The following is a 16,056-nucleotide window of genomic DNA, read 5'->3' on the forward strand; positions in this document are numbered from 1 at the left end:
TTTGACGACGTGCGCGACAGGATTTTCACGTTATTCATGTCATGACCTCACAGTCACATTCGTCAAATGCTCTTACCCTCCCATGCCAGTTTTGATCTACACCAAGTTAAGGAGGCGATCATGAGAGCACCCAGACGTAGGCCGCTAGATAGATAGATAGATAGATAGATAGATAGATAGATAGATAGATAGATAGATAGATAGATAGATAGATAGATAGATAGATAGATAGATAGATAGATAGATAGATAGATAGATAGATACTCTCAAAGTTCCAAAGGTTCGCTAAGAAATGCTTCGCAATTAAAAAAAAAAAGCGCCATAGGCGGCTACTTGCTTACTTCGCATGACATCGACTCCCACAATGCGTGGGATCTGCCGTAACTTTTTCGTGCAGTCAGCCTTCTGTTTTCTATTAAATTATTCCAACATTTCCGCAGTTGGACTTCGCTGCGACAATTAAACGGAAAATGTGCTAAAAGTGGCCGAAACAAACTCACGGACGGTAAGCAGTAAAACATACCCTTTATTAGGAGGTTCTGTTCACCACACAGGCACAGACATCGCTCACGCACGTTTATTTCAGTTCGCTCGTTTCGCACGCGCTGTCCGTTTCTTCGCCGTCCCACACCCAACGTATACTTGACGGCCCCCAGAACACGGCCACACAACAGTTGCCGCATTTGGGGACATTCCGGGAATTCAGCCTCGAGACATCCCAAAGGGACACTAAAGGCAAATATTAAGTCGACGTCGATTGTTGAAATAGCGTTCCAGAAACCTCGTTGTGCTTGTCTCGTGCCAGGGAAATGCTTATTTTGAGAGAAAATCACGTTTTACATGATGCGCACGGCGTTAGCGCACTTCAAATCACCCGCCTGAACGGGCCTTCTGACGTAGCAGACGCCATGCCCAACGTTGCCCGCCTTTACTGCTCAGCCGCCGACGCTACGGTTTCTTGCGCAACAGCGGCCATCAACTTTGCCAAGACGCAGCCACGGGCCACCCAGAAACTGTATAGTTCACTATAACAGAGTTTCACTATAACGGAGTTTCTGTTTCTTGTATCTCTTTTTGTGTCTGTTTCTTTCTATTTCTTCCTCTCTCTGTGTATTTATTTCTCTGTCTTTCTATCTTTTTCTCTGTGTTCCTTTTCTATCTATCTATCTATCTATCTATCTATCTATCTATCTATCTATCTATCTATCTATCTATCTATCTATCTATCTATCTATCTATCTATCTATCTATCTATCTATCTATCTATCTATCTATCTATCTCTGAGTTTGTTCTCTCGCCCACCCGAGTTATTGCATCTCACGCCGGACATATCGGCGCAGCGGGAGAGCGCGCGCCGGGCACACGTGTTTGGGGAGCGAAGCAGAAGATGAAGAAGAGGACGAAGAGAGCGCGTGCCGGCCCAGTTATTGCGTTGCACGCGCTAGAAAAGTAGAGGCCATTCATGACGATGACAGTGTTTGGTAACGCGAAATGGCAGACGGTGACCTTAACGAGCTCCGTTGTTAAAAATGTATTAATCACATTTTACGGTTCAGTGGTCAACGGCAGCATGATACACAGCCGGGATTTAAGCTTTTCTACGACTATACATACCTTTCCCTTTTGCACCGGGCTCCCCCGCGTGGCATGTGCCACTATTAGCGAAGAAGATCAAGCTGTCTCGAGGCGCCTCGCGCCTCGTTTTTTTGCAGCAGTCGAAGCGCCGAAGCTCCGGGCAGAGACCTGCGTGTTAAAGGCATGGCTCTCTTTTTCCCGCGGCGACTCGCGGCTGCCGACCTTCTGACGAGCGAGTACTTCGACTGCCAGGAAGGCTTCGGCGACGGCGTCTTCCAGTTGCGGCTGCTGATCCTATGCACCGTTGCCATTTTCCTGGTCAATGGGGAAGTAGTGCTGATTCCCGCAGTCTCGAGCGATGTGGACCACTGGTGCAAGATGCCGGCCGGATCTAACATCACGGCGGACGCGTGGAAGGACGTTGCCATACCCGTGGCAGCCGACGGACGCCACAGCCGCTGCCACGTATTCGAGAATCCCGGAGACTTGCCGAACGACACAGCCATTGCGGTCGAGTGCTACGAGTGGGACTACGACCAAGCGCAAGTCGAGGCGTCGGTAATTAGCGCCTGGAACTTAGTTTGCCAAAGGCGCGCCTTGCTCGCCGCCACAATGGCGGCGCAACAAGCGGGCTCCGGAGTGTTCCTGCTGCTGTCGGGTGCCGCGGCCGACCTTTTGGGCAGGATGCCCGTTCTCCTAGTGGCGACGACAGCTACGATTGTGTCGGCAGCAGCCAGCTGTCTGGCCACCGACTACGTGCTTTACACCTTGGCGCTCTTTTTTGTATCCGGCGGCGTGATCTCCTGCGCCGCCGCGACCGTGATCGTCTTCTTTGAGGTCACCGTCCACGAACACCGGCCATTGTACATCATCTACTCTGCGACAGCGAGCTTCTTGCTAGGTGACGTGTGGTTTGCGATCGTCAGGGCCCTCAAGGTCAGCTGGCGCCTGAAACAAGCTGTTTTTCTCTCGCCCACACTGCTTCTCCTCGCTGCGTTCGCGGTCGTGCAAGAATCACCGCGCTGGCTGATCGCCAAAGGACACGTGGAAGAGGCTGAAGCTGTGATGATGACCGCGGCCGAGCTGAACCACTTTCCCCTGTCCGGCACAGCCTGTCTCGTCGACAAACTGAGGCGGGATCGCTGGAAGTACAGGAATCGCGCCCCCGCGTCCGGCAACGAAAGCTTGTTGCTGGACGCTAGATCGGTCCGGCGGCGAGCGTTGACGATGTTCGCTATTCTGTTCTCACTCATGTTCGGCGTCATCACTGATGTCATCTCGATAATGGCGCGAAGCAACGACAACGAAGACAGGAGCGTTTGGTTCATGGTGGTCGTGCTCGTTGGTACGCTGCTCAGTTACGCAGCAATGTACACCGTGGTTACCCGGTTTGCCCTGGTCAAAGTGCTCAGTGTCTCCTCGGCAGCCGCCGGCTGTACCCACTGTCTGCTCAGCTTCGCCGCTAACTTTTATTCCGTGGCCACCGTCCTACTCGCGCTGTCGCACGGCATCCTTGCCGTAGCCGTCGCAGTTAGCATCGCGTACATCATGGAGACAGTGCCCACGGCCGTGCGCGGTGTGGCCTTGTGCTGGGCTCTGGCCTGTGGAAGCGTCGGCGCCGGCTGCGCGTGTTCGGCGTTGGTGCTGCAGCAGCTCGGCCGCGAGGATGTGGCGTTCGGTACGACAGCGCTCTTGCTCGTGGTGTCGCTGTTCGTGATTTCCGACCTGCCTCCTCCGTCAGTAATCGAGTGCGCGGTCACCGACGCCGCGACTAAGAGACACGCCTCGGTCTCCAGCAAGGCCTCCCTTGACCACATGAAGAAAACGCTGGATAATTGTCCTCTGGACAAGATCAGCCCGATGAGTTCCAGGAGCAAGAGGAGCCTGACGGATGGCTCGCTGCGCACGTCTTCGGGCCACAGTTACCTGCGTCATTTTTGACGTGCTTATACGTTCAATCGCCATGTAGCGCCTGACTTTGCTGCATAGCTGTCGTTGTCGTAACCGCACTGACGGGAAAGCCCAGACAATTAAACAAATGCGATTTCACCACGCTTTCGAGCTTTGCCGCGCTGATTAGCGTTTTCCAGACAGCTTTTGCACATTACGGTTGCTTCATTTCTATTCTTTCACCTTTACGGGAATCGGACAACGTGCGCTGAAGGCGTTACGCTATCTGGGGCCCAATTATATATCGTATAGCTGCAGGTTGCGACTTTGTCCAATTTTCTGGACTCATACTTAGGACTGTGTAGCGCTCACAAGAAACGACAAAGGACGGAAGAAGTGCACACGACATATGCGCTGACTCTCAACTGAGTTTTTATTCAGAAACACAAAAGAGTAAACTAGGAAAGTCATCAGACCATGTGACAGCTGCTACAAACGAAAAGAATTTTTCGGGTTGTTGCCCGTTAACTAAACATGCGCACAACGAGTTCTATGTGAAATTATTTCTTCCGTCCTTAGTCGTTCTTTTTGAACGCTGCACCGTCCTAAGTATTAGTCCATATCAACTAGCTCAGCTTTCCATTGTAAGTCAATTTTCTGGAACCTGGTCTTACCCTGTAGCGAAATACGAAGAAGGGACCGCATGCAGCGGTGACCAGACGAACTATAAAGTGAGAGTTACGAAAACGCCGCGGCATATTTCGCATCCATGGTTCCTGGTCTGTCGTAGTTGGAGTCGGGCGGGATGCCAGGTGTAGGTGAAAAGTCCATTTGCATGGACATGTTTTGACGTGCTTAATGTGAACCACCACATGTGGGGTCGAAGAGGGGGGGGGGGGTTCACCACCTCGAAAACTTTCGGTTCACCCATAGACACAGACGATCACATGTGAAGCCTCCCACTCCTTCCCCAAAATAAAATCTTGGATACGCCCATGCCAGTGTATAGGGCGCCGCTTTTGCAGTGGCGTGTTCCATCTATCTAGGAAAGTGAGGGAAGTTGCTTCATATAATTAAAAAAATCACGCCATATCCACGAAGTGAATTATGATGAGTGGGCGAAGCTCCGGAGGTAATCTGGTAAACCGTCAATCCCCGTAAATTTTGCCCACTCGATCATCATACAAAGACCTGACACACAAACGCGGGGGTCCTCATATATGACGTTAAGCTCAGGGGAACGTTTGTTGTCGGCGTTGCCGTTTTGCCTTTCGAGGGCGACAGCGCGTTCACGATCGTTTTCATCCATGGCAGAAAGAGAATGTGTGGTCTGGAACGCGCTCATGGTCATCAGTCGTCATCGTCATCTTTATCACATGGAGGGGATACATCCCACTATGCGTGGCAAAGGAGGGACAGGCCCACACCCTGAGGAGCTTCGCCCCTAAAAAAATGGAGAAACAAATGTTGTGGGGAATTCCCAGTAAGTGTCAGCTTCTCTCCCTCTTTCTGCTGCGAATTAGACGCGGCATCTCGGGTTTTATCCTTCGAATTCGACCCAAGCGCATATGCCTTGCAGTTTCACAAGCTGCAGTTTGTAAATTGCAATATGTGGCCTTAATTAGGGATTAGTTAACAACTCATCAGTACATTTCTGAGGTAACCGATGATGCGCATTGTTTGCCCATGCAATTAAAGATGTAGAGTTCAAAGAAAACAATTGTGCTGTCTTCCATCGTAGAGAAGAATCCACCTGTTAATGCGCCTGCGGTAAGCTTTCTCTGTCAATATCGCGTTGCACATTAGATTCCCCCATATACCGACATCGCATGCTTAGCACTTTGGGATAAAATAGCAGATGCTTGTGAAACTGCCTCTATAAGTTTAGGTGTGCTTGGCTCGGAAGCACCGTTGCACATATAATTACGTATGCGCAAGTTCGTGGCTGAGCTTACGGTCGAGCGGTTTATATAATAGCCTTAATGCGAGCGCTAAGCCTCTCGAGAGCAACGTGAAACGCCGATCGGACGGGACAGCTTCGCAACAAGTTGCGGGCAAGCCTATATGGAGCGATGAACTACTCCGAACCTTGCCTCGACTTTCCGTGATGGATGACCAGCACTTTTTATCCGTTGACCTCCTACGATGACATCGCCTTCGAGGAACAGGTTGTGTAATCTTATCGAAGTGACGACGCTAAGCTCTTCGAGTTAGCAGCCTTTTTCGGCGGACCCATACCCAGTGGCGTAGCCAGGGGGCGGCACACCGAGCTCGTGCCTCCACCCCCACACCCCGCCGAAATTTCCCCCCCGTAGGATACAGAGCACAAAATGACACTTGACCACACTTATCTGCCCAGGCCCCATGTCGGATCAAGGAGGTGCCCCCCCCCCCCCCTAGAAACATATTCTGCCTACGCCACTGCCCATACCTTCTTCAGTTTGATCGGTTTCGCGTGTTTATGGAGGAGATGGTTTTTATGACGCACCAACTACGAACATGAGATTGGGTAGCAGGTAACATGTAGGAAGGTACAGGGAGAAAAATTGATGAGAATTCAGTGTCCCTTACGAACTTTGCACGCTGGAAAAGAAGGCTTACACCCCTAGTTTTCGACGACTTCTTCAGATTATTGAAAAACAATCTGCAAATATTTTCACTTCAATAAAGTTGCCTTTCTCTCTCTCAAATGATGCCATAGCTTTGCGTCCTACAGCTGCCCAAAGTGAGTTCGTGGCCGACCGAGTTCCGAAAGTCTCTTATATCAAGTGGTGGAAGGGGGTGGCAATAGGATATTCGTGGTATAAAGTTTTTTTGTCGAGCCGATATACTTGCGTTTTCTTAAAAAAAAGGCGAGCTTGCACTAAGCCGCCCAAGAATTGAAACAGCGAAACTGAACGTTTCTGAAGACTAATTTGGTTGTTTCTATGGGTTGTTTCTAGGCCTTAGCTAGGTGACGCTAGATTGCTTCTAGGTCGTAGCTAGGCTTTAGCTAGGTGTTGCTAGGTTGTTTATACGTTGATTCTCAGCGCAGAGAGGTTGGAGTTAAACCACAGACAGTAACATACACGACACGGATGTCCAAACTCCAGAGGCAGAACCTCGCGCCGAAACCAAGCCTTCGCACCTCTCATAGGTCTACGGGCACGTCGTCGTTGGCGTATAGCCTTCCATCGCTTCGGGGTCGTCTCGCAGCCGCCGTTGCCTTTCCCGTTCCCTATAGTTCTATCCTTATACGTACTCAGGGTCTTCGGCTCGGCGCCGTCGCTTCGCAGCCATTTGTTGGGCTAACTGTCGCCTTCTTCCTTTTAGATGCGAAGCATCTCTTGCTGGGGGGTATGTCACGCGGCGTGGTAATCCGCACGCGGCGTGGTAGTCCGCACTCATACTACGCATGCGCAACTCTCCTCCTTCCCTCTCTCCAACAGCTGCGCGTTACTCTCTCCACTTCTCTACCAGCATCTGCTTGCGCTTCTCCTGCGTTCTCGCTTCTGCTCTCACGGCGCATACGCTACTCTTTAGTGGAGTTTGTGTTGTGGGATTTACCCAATTTCTGTGGTGCATACTCGTTTGTGATGATGATAGTTTTTTTTTTTGGTACGGGGTTAACAAGGAACGATTTGCTGAACGCTGTTAAAAGAAGGGCACCATTTGGAGTACAGTGTTTAGCACAAAAAAATGAACGATTTAGAGTGCTACGTAGTCTACTGTGTTTAGAGAAAGAGAGAGAGAGGGAAATGCAGGAAGCTTGCACCAAGTTGCGCAAAGCTTGGCACAGCGAAGCTAGTTGATCCTCAAGTCTTCTGGCTAACGCCGGTTACTTTCTTTCTCTCTCTCTCTTTCTTTGATTTTCTTTCTTTCTTTCTCTTTCTGTATTTCCTTTCTTTCTCTCTTTCGATTTCTCTGTTTTTCTGTCTTTTTATGCTATATGTTTCTCTCTGTCTTTCTCTTTCTGTCTTCCTTCCCTTTCTTTCTATTTGTCTTTATTTGCCTTCATCATTTTTTAGCGGACCAACGGCGAGTAGCGGGATTTTCCAATTTCTGTGGCCCATATCAGTTCATGATGATGATAGTATTTTGTGGTCATCCGTTTTACCACGAGCTTCAACAATTTAGCTGTTAAAAAGGAGAGGATTTAGAATACTGCACGTACTCTACTATGGGAAGAAAGTAAGCTGTCCCTAACGAAATGAAAGTTTTATTCTACAAGTAAGTTGTTGTGCGTAAAGTAACAATATACGCACAAACACAATGTGTACGTTTCACAATTATACGCTAACACATTGTAACATAGCATTGCTCCTCTATAAGCATACACATTTTAAAGAGATACTGAACAAAAATGGGAAAAACTGCCGAAAACATCGAAATTCTACTCGGAAGACGCGACTGTTCCGATAAACAGGGTTCATTTCGCGTATTTTTAACACGAAAGTGTTTTATGCCAGGGTCCACCAAGAATTCAGTGACGTATTTCCGTCACGGAAATGACGTGGAAAAATTTACACGATCAGATGGCAAAGAAAAAAAAGTTCCGCCAACGGGCATCGAACCCACGACCGCTCGGTCCGCAACAACAGATGCCGGGCACGCTACCCACTGCGTCACGGTTACAGACTTCAGACGCTTTACAAACGCGTCTTTTATATCTACCATTCTCCCGGTCGACGGGGTGGTGTTGCCTTCTCGGAGCGGGAAAATAAAGTAATTCGTCATTACTGTGGCCTCCGCGATCAGCACCTGCAACGCGTCACACACCCGTCCTATTCGGCGCGTTTTCAATAGAAGTTCAAATTTGTCAATGCCTTAACACACCGCGAGGTGGCGACCTTACCCAAGCATCGTAAAAGCGTCGGCCTCGCTGATAGCATTTCATAGCATCACGTTAATCAAAACCAAAAATAGCTCTGCGACGCGCGCTAACACCGCGTTCTCCGCTCACGCGCTCGCCCCTAGAAAAATCGCGGCCGGGCTACCGGGGCGGCACGACGCGTTTTGCGTTTCGCTCTAGTCCGGCCGTGGTGTTCAATCACATTTTAACATGCCGCCGGATGGCGACCAAGTTCTGCGTCCAATATACGACGCTCTTCTGGCTATCACACCTCGTTCTCTGACTACGCATTCACCGCTAACTACTACAGCTACCACAAGGGTTTGTTTAATCATTTAACATTGACGTTAGTCGTCGGGATGGCGATGTACCACCAATCATCAAAGTGGGTGCATCCACGTTAAACGGTGCTATATCAGCCAGACATCAGCATACATTGTACAAACTCTCTTATATCAATGTACAGTAAACATTCAGTTACTTCTGTAAGGGCACGCTTTACTTTCGTGTTATTCCGATTCCTGTGACGGAGGGATCAACCATGTTTTTTGAACAATGGGCTGTATTTTAGGAGGGTTGTCAGCGCGCGGCGGCTGCACGCAAACGGGAGCCGTGACGTCACATTCACCGCGGCGCGCGCAGGGTGCACGTGTTCCTGTCCTCCTCTTCTTTTTCTCCACCTCTCCTCTACACCTCGCTCTCTCCCTTTCACAAATCCGCTGAGCAATAGAAGATGTTGCGCTGAGGCGTGCCCCACCATTTAGGGGCTTTGCTCCAGGCGGGAGCATAGTCCGTTACCGGTGCCGTTCGTAGTGGTCCTAGGAACCGTATATAGATTGGGTTGAGAGACGTGGGCGACGGCTGGCATTGGTGGCATGCCCGTTTCCGGTGCATGAAACGTCACAAACTTCACCTCGTCTAGTTGACGGCGCGGCCCCTGGACGCAGCAGTTTCTGAAAAGCGCATTAAATTCATTATCTTTCTATAGTTTCTGCCTGAAATTAAGGTTGTGTCCATCGATTTCAGCATCCAACCTTTCAATTTGGCCGAAAATCTTGGCGGCAGAAATTTTGTTCAGTATCCTTTTAAGGTTACAAAGGAAAGTTTATTGGAACCAGTACACGCTAGTGTACAGTATACACTAGTATACAGTATATAGTATGCACAGTATACACTAAATGCTTATAAATTGCGTCAATATAACTTACACAAACGCTAGACGCTATCTTACGCAAACTGCAATAACACACTCTACGCTACCAAAGAACTACAGAACAAGAAGCATGTTAACAAAAGCATCATACCTCTCAAGGCGGTGGAAGAAAAGAGGGGTGAATGGGAATGTAGCATGGGGAGTCGGGTAATCTGCTTCTTTTTCTCAATTCAGTATGACGCTGCAGGGAGTTGCAGTATATCTCCACGTAATACGAAAAAATTACACCATTTCCCGCTAAAGGGGACCATGAGGCGATGCGAAGCCGGAGCACTTGCACGATCGCGTTCCGTTGGCGTTCGTTGGGCATGCTACCGACCTCGCGTCGTGGAACGCGAAGAGGAATGCTACGCGCGTCTTGTCTTCCCTCTAGCCTGGCCGTTAATTCTGCAGGGCGAGCGGGGAACGCGGTCGGCAGGCGTGCGAGAGGGGGGCAGCGTAGGAGAGGAGAGAGAGGGGGAGGGGACGCGCATGCGCTGGTGCTCATCGCGGCGTTGCGCAGGAGAGAATTTCGGCATGTCTAGCCCGCGTTTCAGAGGAAGAGTGGAAAGGGGAATTGGAGAGGGAGAGGGTGATGGAGAGGATATGCGCATGCGCAGTAAGGGTGGTCACGCCGCGCACCACCACCACCACTACCGCCGGATTGAACTCCGCCATAAGATACTTCGCATCTAATAAAACACCTATAAGCACAAACCCTTTATACTAGTCGGCGATTTCAACGTAGACATTATGGACCTTAGGACCTAGCTTTGTCGTCGACGCTCACTGTCCGCTGTTATGGTGGTTAGAAAACCGTTGCTACAGTCGAAACATATGTGTGTATGTGAATAAAAAAAGGTTCACAATAGAACAACAATCGTAATTGTGACAAAACAATATAAAACACCTACAAGCACAAACCCTTTATACTAGTTGGCGACTACAACGTAGACATTAGGAACCTTAGGACCTAGATTCGCCCACTCGTCATCATTCACTTCGTGGAGATGCGGTATATGACGTCTCGATACGCTGTACGATGCATTTCGTATGACTGCAAACAAACAACAACGAACAGGGGAACGTGCATACACCTCGTCTTCGCGAAGTTCAGGGTAGATCCGATTGAAGAACCATTGGCGCTACATTTCCCGGACCACAAAGCAGTAATGATGAAGGCAAAACGGAATCCACAACTCAACACGACATACGAGTTATGACCAATAAAACACATTGTATATAAATGTACACACGCGTTGTCACTCATTTACATGCGCGAGTGGGCAATGTCATGGGATATTCACGGTTACCGAACGATCCCCAGTGCTTCGCCCACACATCATCATTCACTTCGTGGATATGCGTGGATTTTTAGGAGCCGGCTTGCCAGGTTCTTAAGCTGGGGTGATGTCCCGCGTCGTAAGGTTCCATAGGTGACCGCTACAGGCGCAGCACGCGCGAAAGAGAAGTCTTCTTGCTCTTCTTCTTCGAGCGCCTTGATGATGATATTAACGCAGGCAAAACCACAAATAGCATAGCCAATTGTAGCATGCGCACGCTCGCGCGAAAGAGAAGTCGTCTTCCTCTTGCTCTTCGAGCGCCTTGATGATGACATTAAGGCAGGAAAAACCACATTTCCTCGATTTCCTCGACCACACATTCGGCTACAGCTGCAAGGTCTGCGACCGCTTGTGGTTCGACAACAACATGGCCACAATCACTACTATAAAAACGTGTGACGTCTTTATACGACAGTAGAGGAATGGTATGGAGCATTCACAGTTTACCCGATTATCTCCGAGCCAGCTCCTCAATCATCATTCGCTTCGTGGATATGGCGTGATTTTTTAGGGGCGAAGCTCCTTAAGGCGGCACCCGTTCGTCCCTCGTAGTAGTGCGTAACCAGTCGTAACGCTAGTACCAGATCTTGACCTCCAAGGTGGTGCCGGTGGGAGATTTTTCCTGTGCGTTGTTGAACAATAAAAAATTCGCAGCGTGCGCGTTAACTAAAAGCCGAATTGCAAATCAGTTCTGCGGAATCCCGCAAGGTGGCGGAAGGGTTAAGAAAGGGAAAATAGACAACCACCCGTTTGTAGCACGAAGCCACAAGGAAATCCATACGGATTTCTCAGAAATAAAGCCTCTTAGTTGCCGAAAAATTCGTGCTACAAACGGCTGGTTGTCTATTTTCCCTTTCTTAAGCCTTCCGCCACCTTGCGGGATTCCGCAGAACTGATTTGCAATATGTTTCCAGTTGCTTCGAGTTGTCGATGAATTCGCCCTCGCGCTGCCAATTGCTAGCTTCCTGGTTAGCTCAATTGGTAGAGCGACCGCCCCGGAAAGGCGTTGGTCCCGGGTTCGATCCCCGGACCAGGACGAATTTTTCGGCAACTAAGAGGCTTTATTTCTGAGAAATCCGTATGGATTTCCTTGTGGCTTCGTGCTACAAACGGGTGGTTGTCTATTTTCCCTTTCTTAACCCTTCCGCCACCTTGCGGGATTCCGCAGAACCGATTTGCAATATGTGTCCAGTTGCTTCGAGTTGTCGATGAATTCGCCCTCGCGCTGCCAATTCCTAGCTTCCTGGTTAGCTCAATTGGTAGAGCGACCGCCCCGGAAAGGCGTTGGTCCCGGGTTCGATCCCCGGACCAGGACGAATTTTTCGGCAACTAAGAGGCTTTATTTCTGAGAAATCCGTATGGATTTCCTTGTGGCTTCGTGCTACAAACGGGTGGTTGTCTATTTTCTTTTTCTTAAAAGCCGAATTCTTCTGTCTCTCATTCCCCATTAGCAGCCATTGGCATGTTCCAGTAGGAAACGTTAGTAGAAGTAGAAGTGTAAGTGTTAGCTAAAAGCCGACTTCTTCTGTCTCTCATTCCCATTAGCAGCCATTGTTTACCTCCAAGGTAGTGCCTGGTGAGATTTCTCCTGTGCGTGATTAAACAATAAAAATTTTGTTCAAAACGCCGTTGATTGATGAAATAAACCAACCAAAGACGCCAGATGTTTTGTAAAAGCAAAACGAAAGAACGCCAGATGTTTCTAAAGCAAAAACGAAAAGACGCCAGCTGCTTAACGAAAGACGCCAGATGTTTTCTAAAGCAATGGTTTTCTAAACAATGAAAATTCACAGCGTACATGTAAAATTAAAGTGAGCTGCAAGTCGTCATAACTCATCGAACCTTTAGTATAAACGCGCCCGATCTCACGTCGGTGATGATGTACTGGGCAGAATTCACGGATGATTCACGGTTTACCGATGAACCTCCGCAGCTTCGCCCACTCATCATCATTCACTCCGTGGATATGCTGTGATTTTTTTTCGGCGCCAGGCGCTTTTAAAACGGCAGTAGAGGAAATTCAATGTTCCCCTGCCGCACCACGAAAAATCGTGTGTTTAGCAAAAAGTTTATTTCATCGTAGGAAATCGTGTATGCCACTTTCCTAAAAGAAGCTTCGAGCGATGGAACGAATTCGCAGCAAAATATAAGAGAGAGAGGTTTATTTATAGAAAGGCAGAGAGGTCGGCCTGAGCGATAGTATGCTCTAGCCTGCTACTCTACACCGGGGGTGGGGAAAGGGGAGAAAAAAGAATCATGGATGACGATGGTAAGTAAGGGAGGTGAGTATGTACAGTCCCGTCTAGGTGGCGCAGTGCTATAGCCGCGCATCCAGTCCAGTGGCTTGTAGGAAAGCTGCGACCGCTCTTATGACCACAGTTGTGCTGTTGGCGTCAGGCCAAGGACCCAACACAACCTCATCAGTTAATGGCCTATTATGCACTCCTTCACTTGAGGAAATCAGTTTCTGTCGTTCGCGTGCGTATGCTGGGCAGGTACAAAATATGTGCTCAAGTGTTTCTGGCACTTGACAGTGATCACAGTTGGGACCGGTGTCACTGCAGCCGATGATATGTGCATAACGTCTTGTGAAGGCCACACCAAGACGAATTCGGTGAATCATACTTGTGGTGTGTCGTTTTAATTTACGAGGCATACAGAACCTCATTTCGGGGTCCCATTTGTGTAATCGCCGGTGTCGTCGCTCCGGTTTGGACCAGTGCTCAAGTGTGAGGTTACGCATTACTTACCGAAGCAGGGCGTCCGTGTCTGGCCGTGAAAACGCAGTGCGCACTTCAGGGCCACTGGTAAAGGCTCCTTTAGCTTCGGCGTCTGCGTCTTCGTTTCCCATTATGCCGCAGTGGGCAGGAATCCACTGGAACGTGACGAGATGGCCATTTGTTGAAGAAACGTGAAGAAGCTCCATCATTTCTATGGCTAAAATATAGTATGGACCTTGTCTCATGACGCAATTAATGGTTTGCAAAGCGGGTTTTGCATCGCAGAATATCGTCCATGTACGAGGTTGCTCTCCAGAAATGAATCTGATTGCCTCCCGGATAGCAACAAGCTCTGCGGCAGTTAATGTGGTCTTGTGGTCTATTTTGTACCGTCGAGCTATAACCATCTGTGGGATGACAAAGGCTGCAGCAGAGGTACATAGCGTGGTAGATCCATCGGTGAACACGTGCACGGTGCCGCCGTACGCTGTATAAATGTGATGTAGGGTCAGTTGTTTGAGGCCAATTGGTGAAACTAGGGACTTCTTCGTAATCCCAGGAATCACAAGGCTAACAGGAGGTTTAGGCAGTACCCACGGAGGTGTTCCAGGAAATCTCGGGGAAGAAAACCTTAATGGTAGAATGTTTTCATGCCGTGATATTGCTTTTGAAAAACTGCAGTTTGGGTGGGTGGCGCGGAGTGCTGATAGCGGGCGCTGCCTGTGTCGGGTCAACAGGCGAAGATGCACTCGAAGTGGCTCGCAGCGCATGTATACACTGATGGTACAAGCCCGAGCTTCCGCGATGGTTCCATTCGTTGACGTGCAGCGTGGTAGGCCCAAGCACGTTCGCAATCCTTGAGCTTGAATACTCTCTAGCGTGTTCCCACAGCTCGGTCTCATGTTTGAGAGTACCGGCATGCTATACCGTATATATCCTACAAACAGCGCATTGTAGAGTTGAAGAAGTGACGATTCTGATGGGACCCATCTTGCTCCTGCCACAGTCCGAAGAACGAGAACAATACTTTTCAATTTTGATTTCAGTGCTGCGACGTGTCTCGACCATGATAGATCCCTGTCTATGATTACCCCAAGGAACTTGTGGTGCGTTACAGTAGTAGTAGTAGTACAACTTTATTTATAAGGGTTGGGATAAGGGGTCATGAGCTCGATGGGTGGGGCCCCAAGTCCAGGGCTCCACTGGCTACTGCTGCCTGCCTGACGTGACCCAGAAGCGCAAGCTGTACCTCTGGGTCAGAGCTGGCGGCTCGCCATCTCTATATCACATCTCGTGGGGATGCCTAAACCGACCACCAACTTTAGATGCCTTTTTAGGCAAGTACAACCTATCTAATACTTTCGAGCAATGGGAGGCCCAGCGTTACAGTAGGTATCGCCGTTCCATTAATAGTTATAGGGTACCTTGACATATGTTTGCGCGTGAATGCAAGCACTGCGCATTTGTCAATGGAAAGAGTGAGACCCTGGCGCCGTAAATATTTAGCTGTTAACGTCACTGCACATTGAAGTCGAGCACGCAATTGCGGACGAGTAGCTCCGGACGCTCATATGCATATATCATCCGCATATGCGCTGACTTTTACCGTGCTGGGAAGTTCTGCTGCCAGTCCAATCATAGTAACGTTGAACAGAATTGGGCTGAGAACTCCCCCTTGGGGAACACCACGGTGAATAGTATGTCGATCGGTGTCTCCGTCGCTTGTCGTCATGTAAATGGTACGGTCACTAGGTAACTTACGATCCAGGTGTACAGTCGTCCGCCGACGTCTAAATCTTCCAGTGCGTCAGGGATCGCATAATGCAGCGCATTATCGTAGGCACCCTTAATGTCTAGGAAGACGGCCGCTACTAGTCTGCGTCGGTTTCTTTCCTCTTCAACATTTGAGATCAAGTCGACCACATCGTCGACTGCAGATCGTCCTCTTCTAAAGCCGTTCATAAATGCAGGAAAGCAATTCTTGCTTTCTAGAAGCCACTCTAATCTTAACAGCACCATCCTTTCCATTACTTTCCCGACGCAGCTGGCTAAGGCGATCGGTCTGTAGGAGGAAAGGGCATGAGGACACTTCCCTGGTTTGAGCAACGCAATAATGCGACTGCATTTCCATTTAGCTGGGACATGTCCCGACTCCCACGAGTTGTTATAGTGGGAGAGCAGGATATGTCAGGCTTCTGTATCAAGATGGCGGAGTGCAGCGTACGTGATTCCGTCAGGGCCTGGTGCCGATGAGCGTCGGGAAACAGAAACGGCAGCGTCAAGCTCATGCATTGTGAAAGGCACATCGAGGCGCTCATCAGACGATGGGGGCGCTATGGTGGTAAGAGTCTCAATCACAGCATAAGTGGTGGCCGCGATAAGGCTGCAGTAGTCTCCGGCTATGTCAATTGCTCCCCGACCTTGATGTAGAGCCACGGCTCGGAATGGTTGACTTTGTTGTGGAATTGTCTCCAAACTTCGTACCACCCGCCAGATCTTAGATA

General features: G+C 49.4%; 1 protein-coding gene and 2 non-coding genes across 9 annotated transcripts in view; 2 read left to right on the forward strand and 1 right to left on the reverse strand.

Annotated features, from left to right (window-relative positions):
* Positions 1 to 16,056, reverse strand: part of LOC119387592 (actin-related protein 8) — a 120,352-nt gene that overhangs the window by 56,814 nt on the left and 47,482 nt on the right. The window lies entirely within an intron of this gene.
* On the forward strand, positions 11,796 to 11,869 carry Trnas-gga (transfer RNA serine (anticodon GGA)). Its single transcript has one exon. It is a non-coding gene; the product is annotated as a tRNA-Ser (tRNA).
* Trnas-gga (transfer RNA serine (anticodon GGA)) lies at positions 12,074 to 12,147 on the forward strand. The gene has a single exon. It is a non-coding gene; the product is annotated as a tRNA-Ser (tRNA).

The sequence above is a fragment of the Rhipicephalus sanguineus genome, chromosome 3 (genome assembly GCF_013339695.2).
Source record: "Rhipicephalus sanguineus isolate Rsan-2018 chromosome 3, BIME_Rsan_1.4, whole genome shotgun sequence".
In the NCBI taxonomy this organism is placed as follows: Eukaryota; Metazoa; Arthropoda; class Arachnida; order Ixodida; family Ixodidae; genus Rhipicephalus; species Rhipicephalus sanguineus.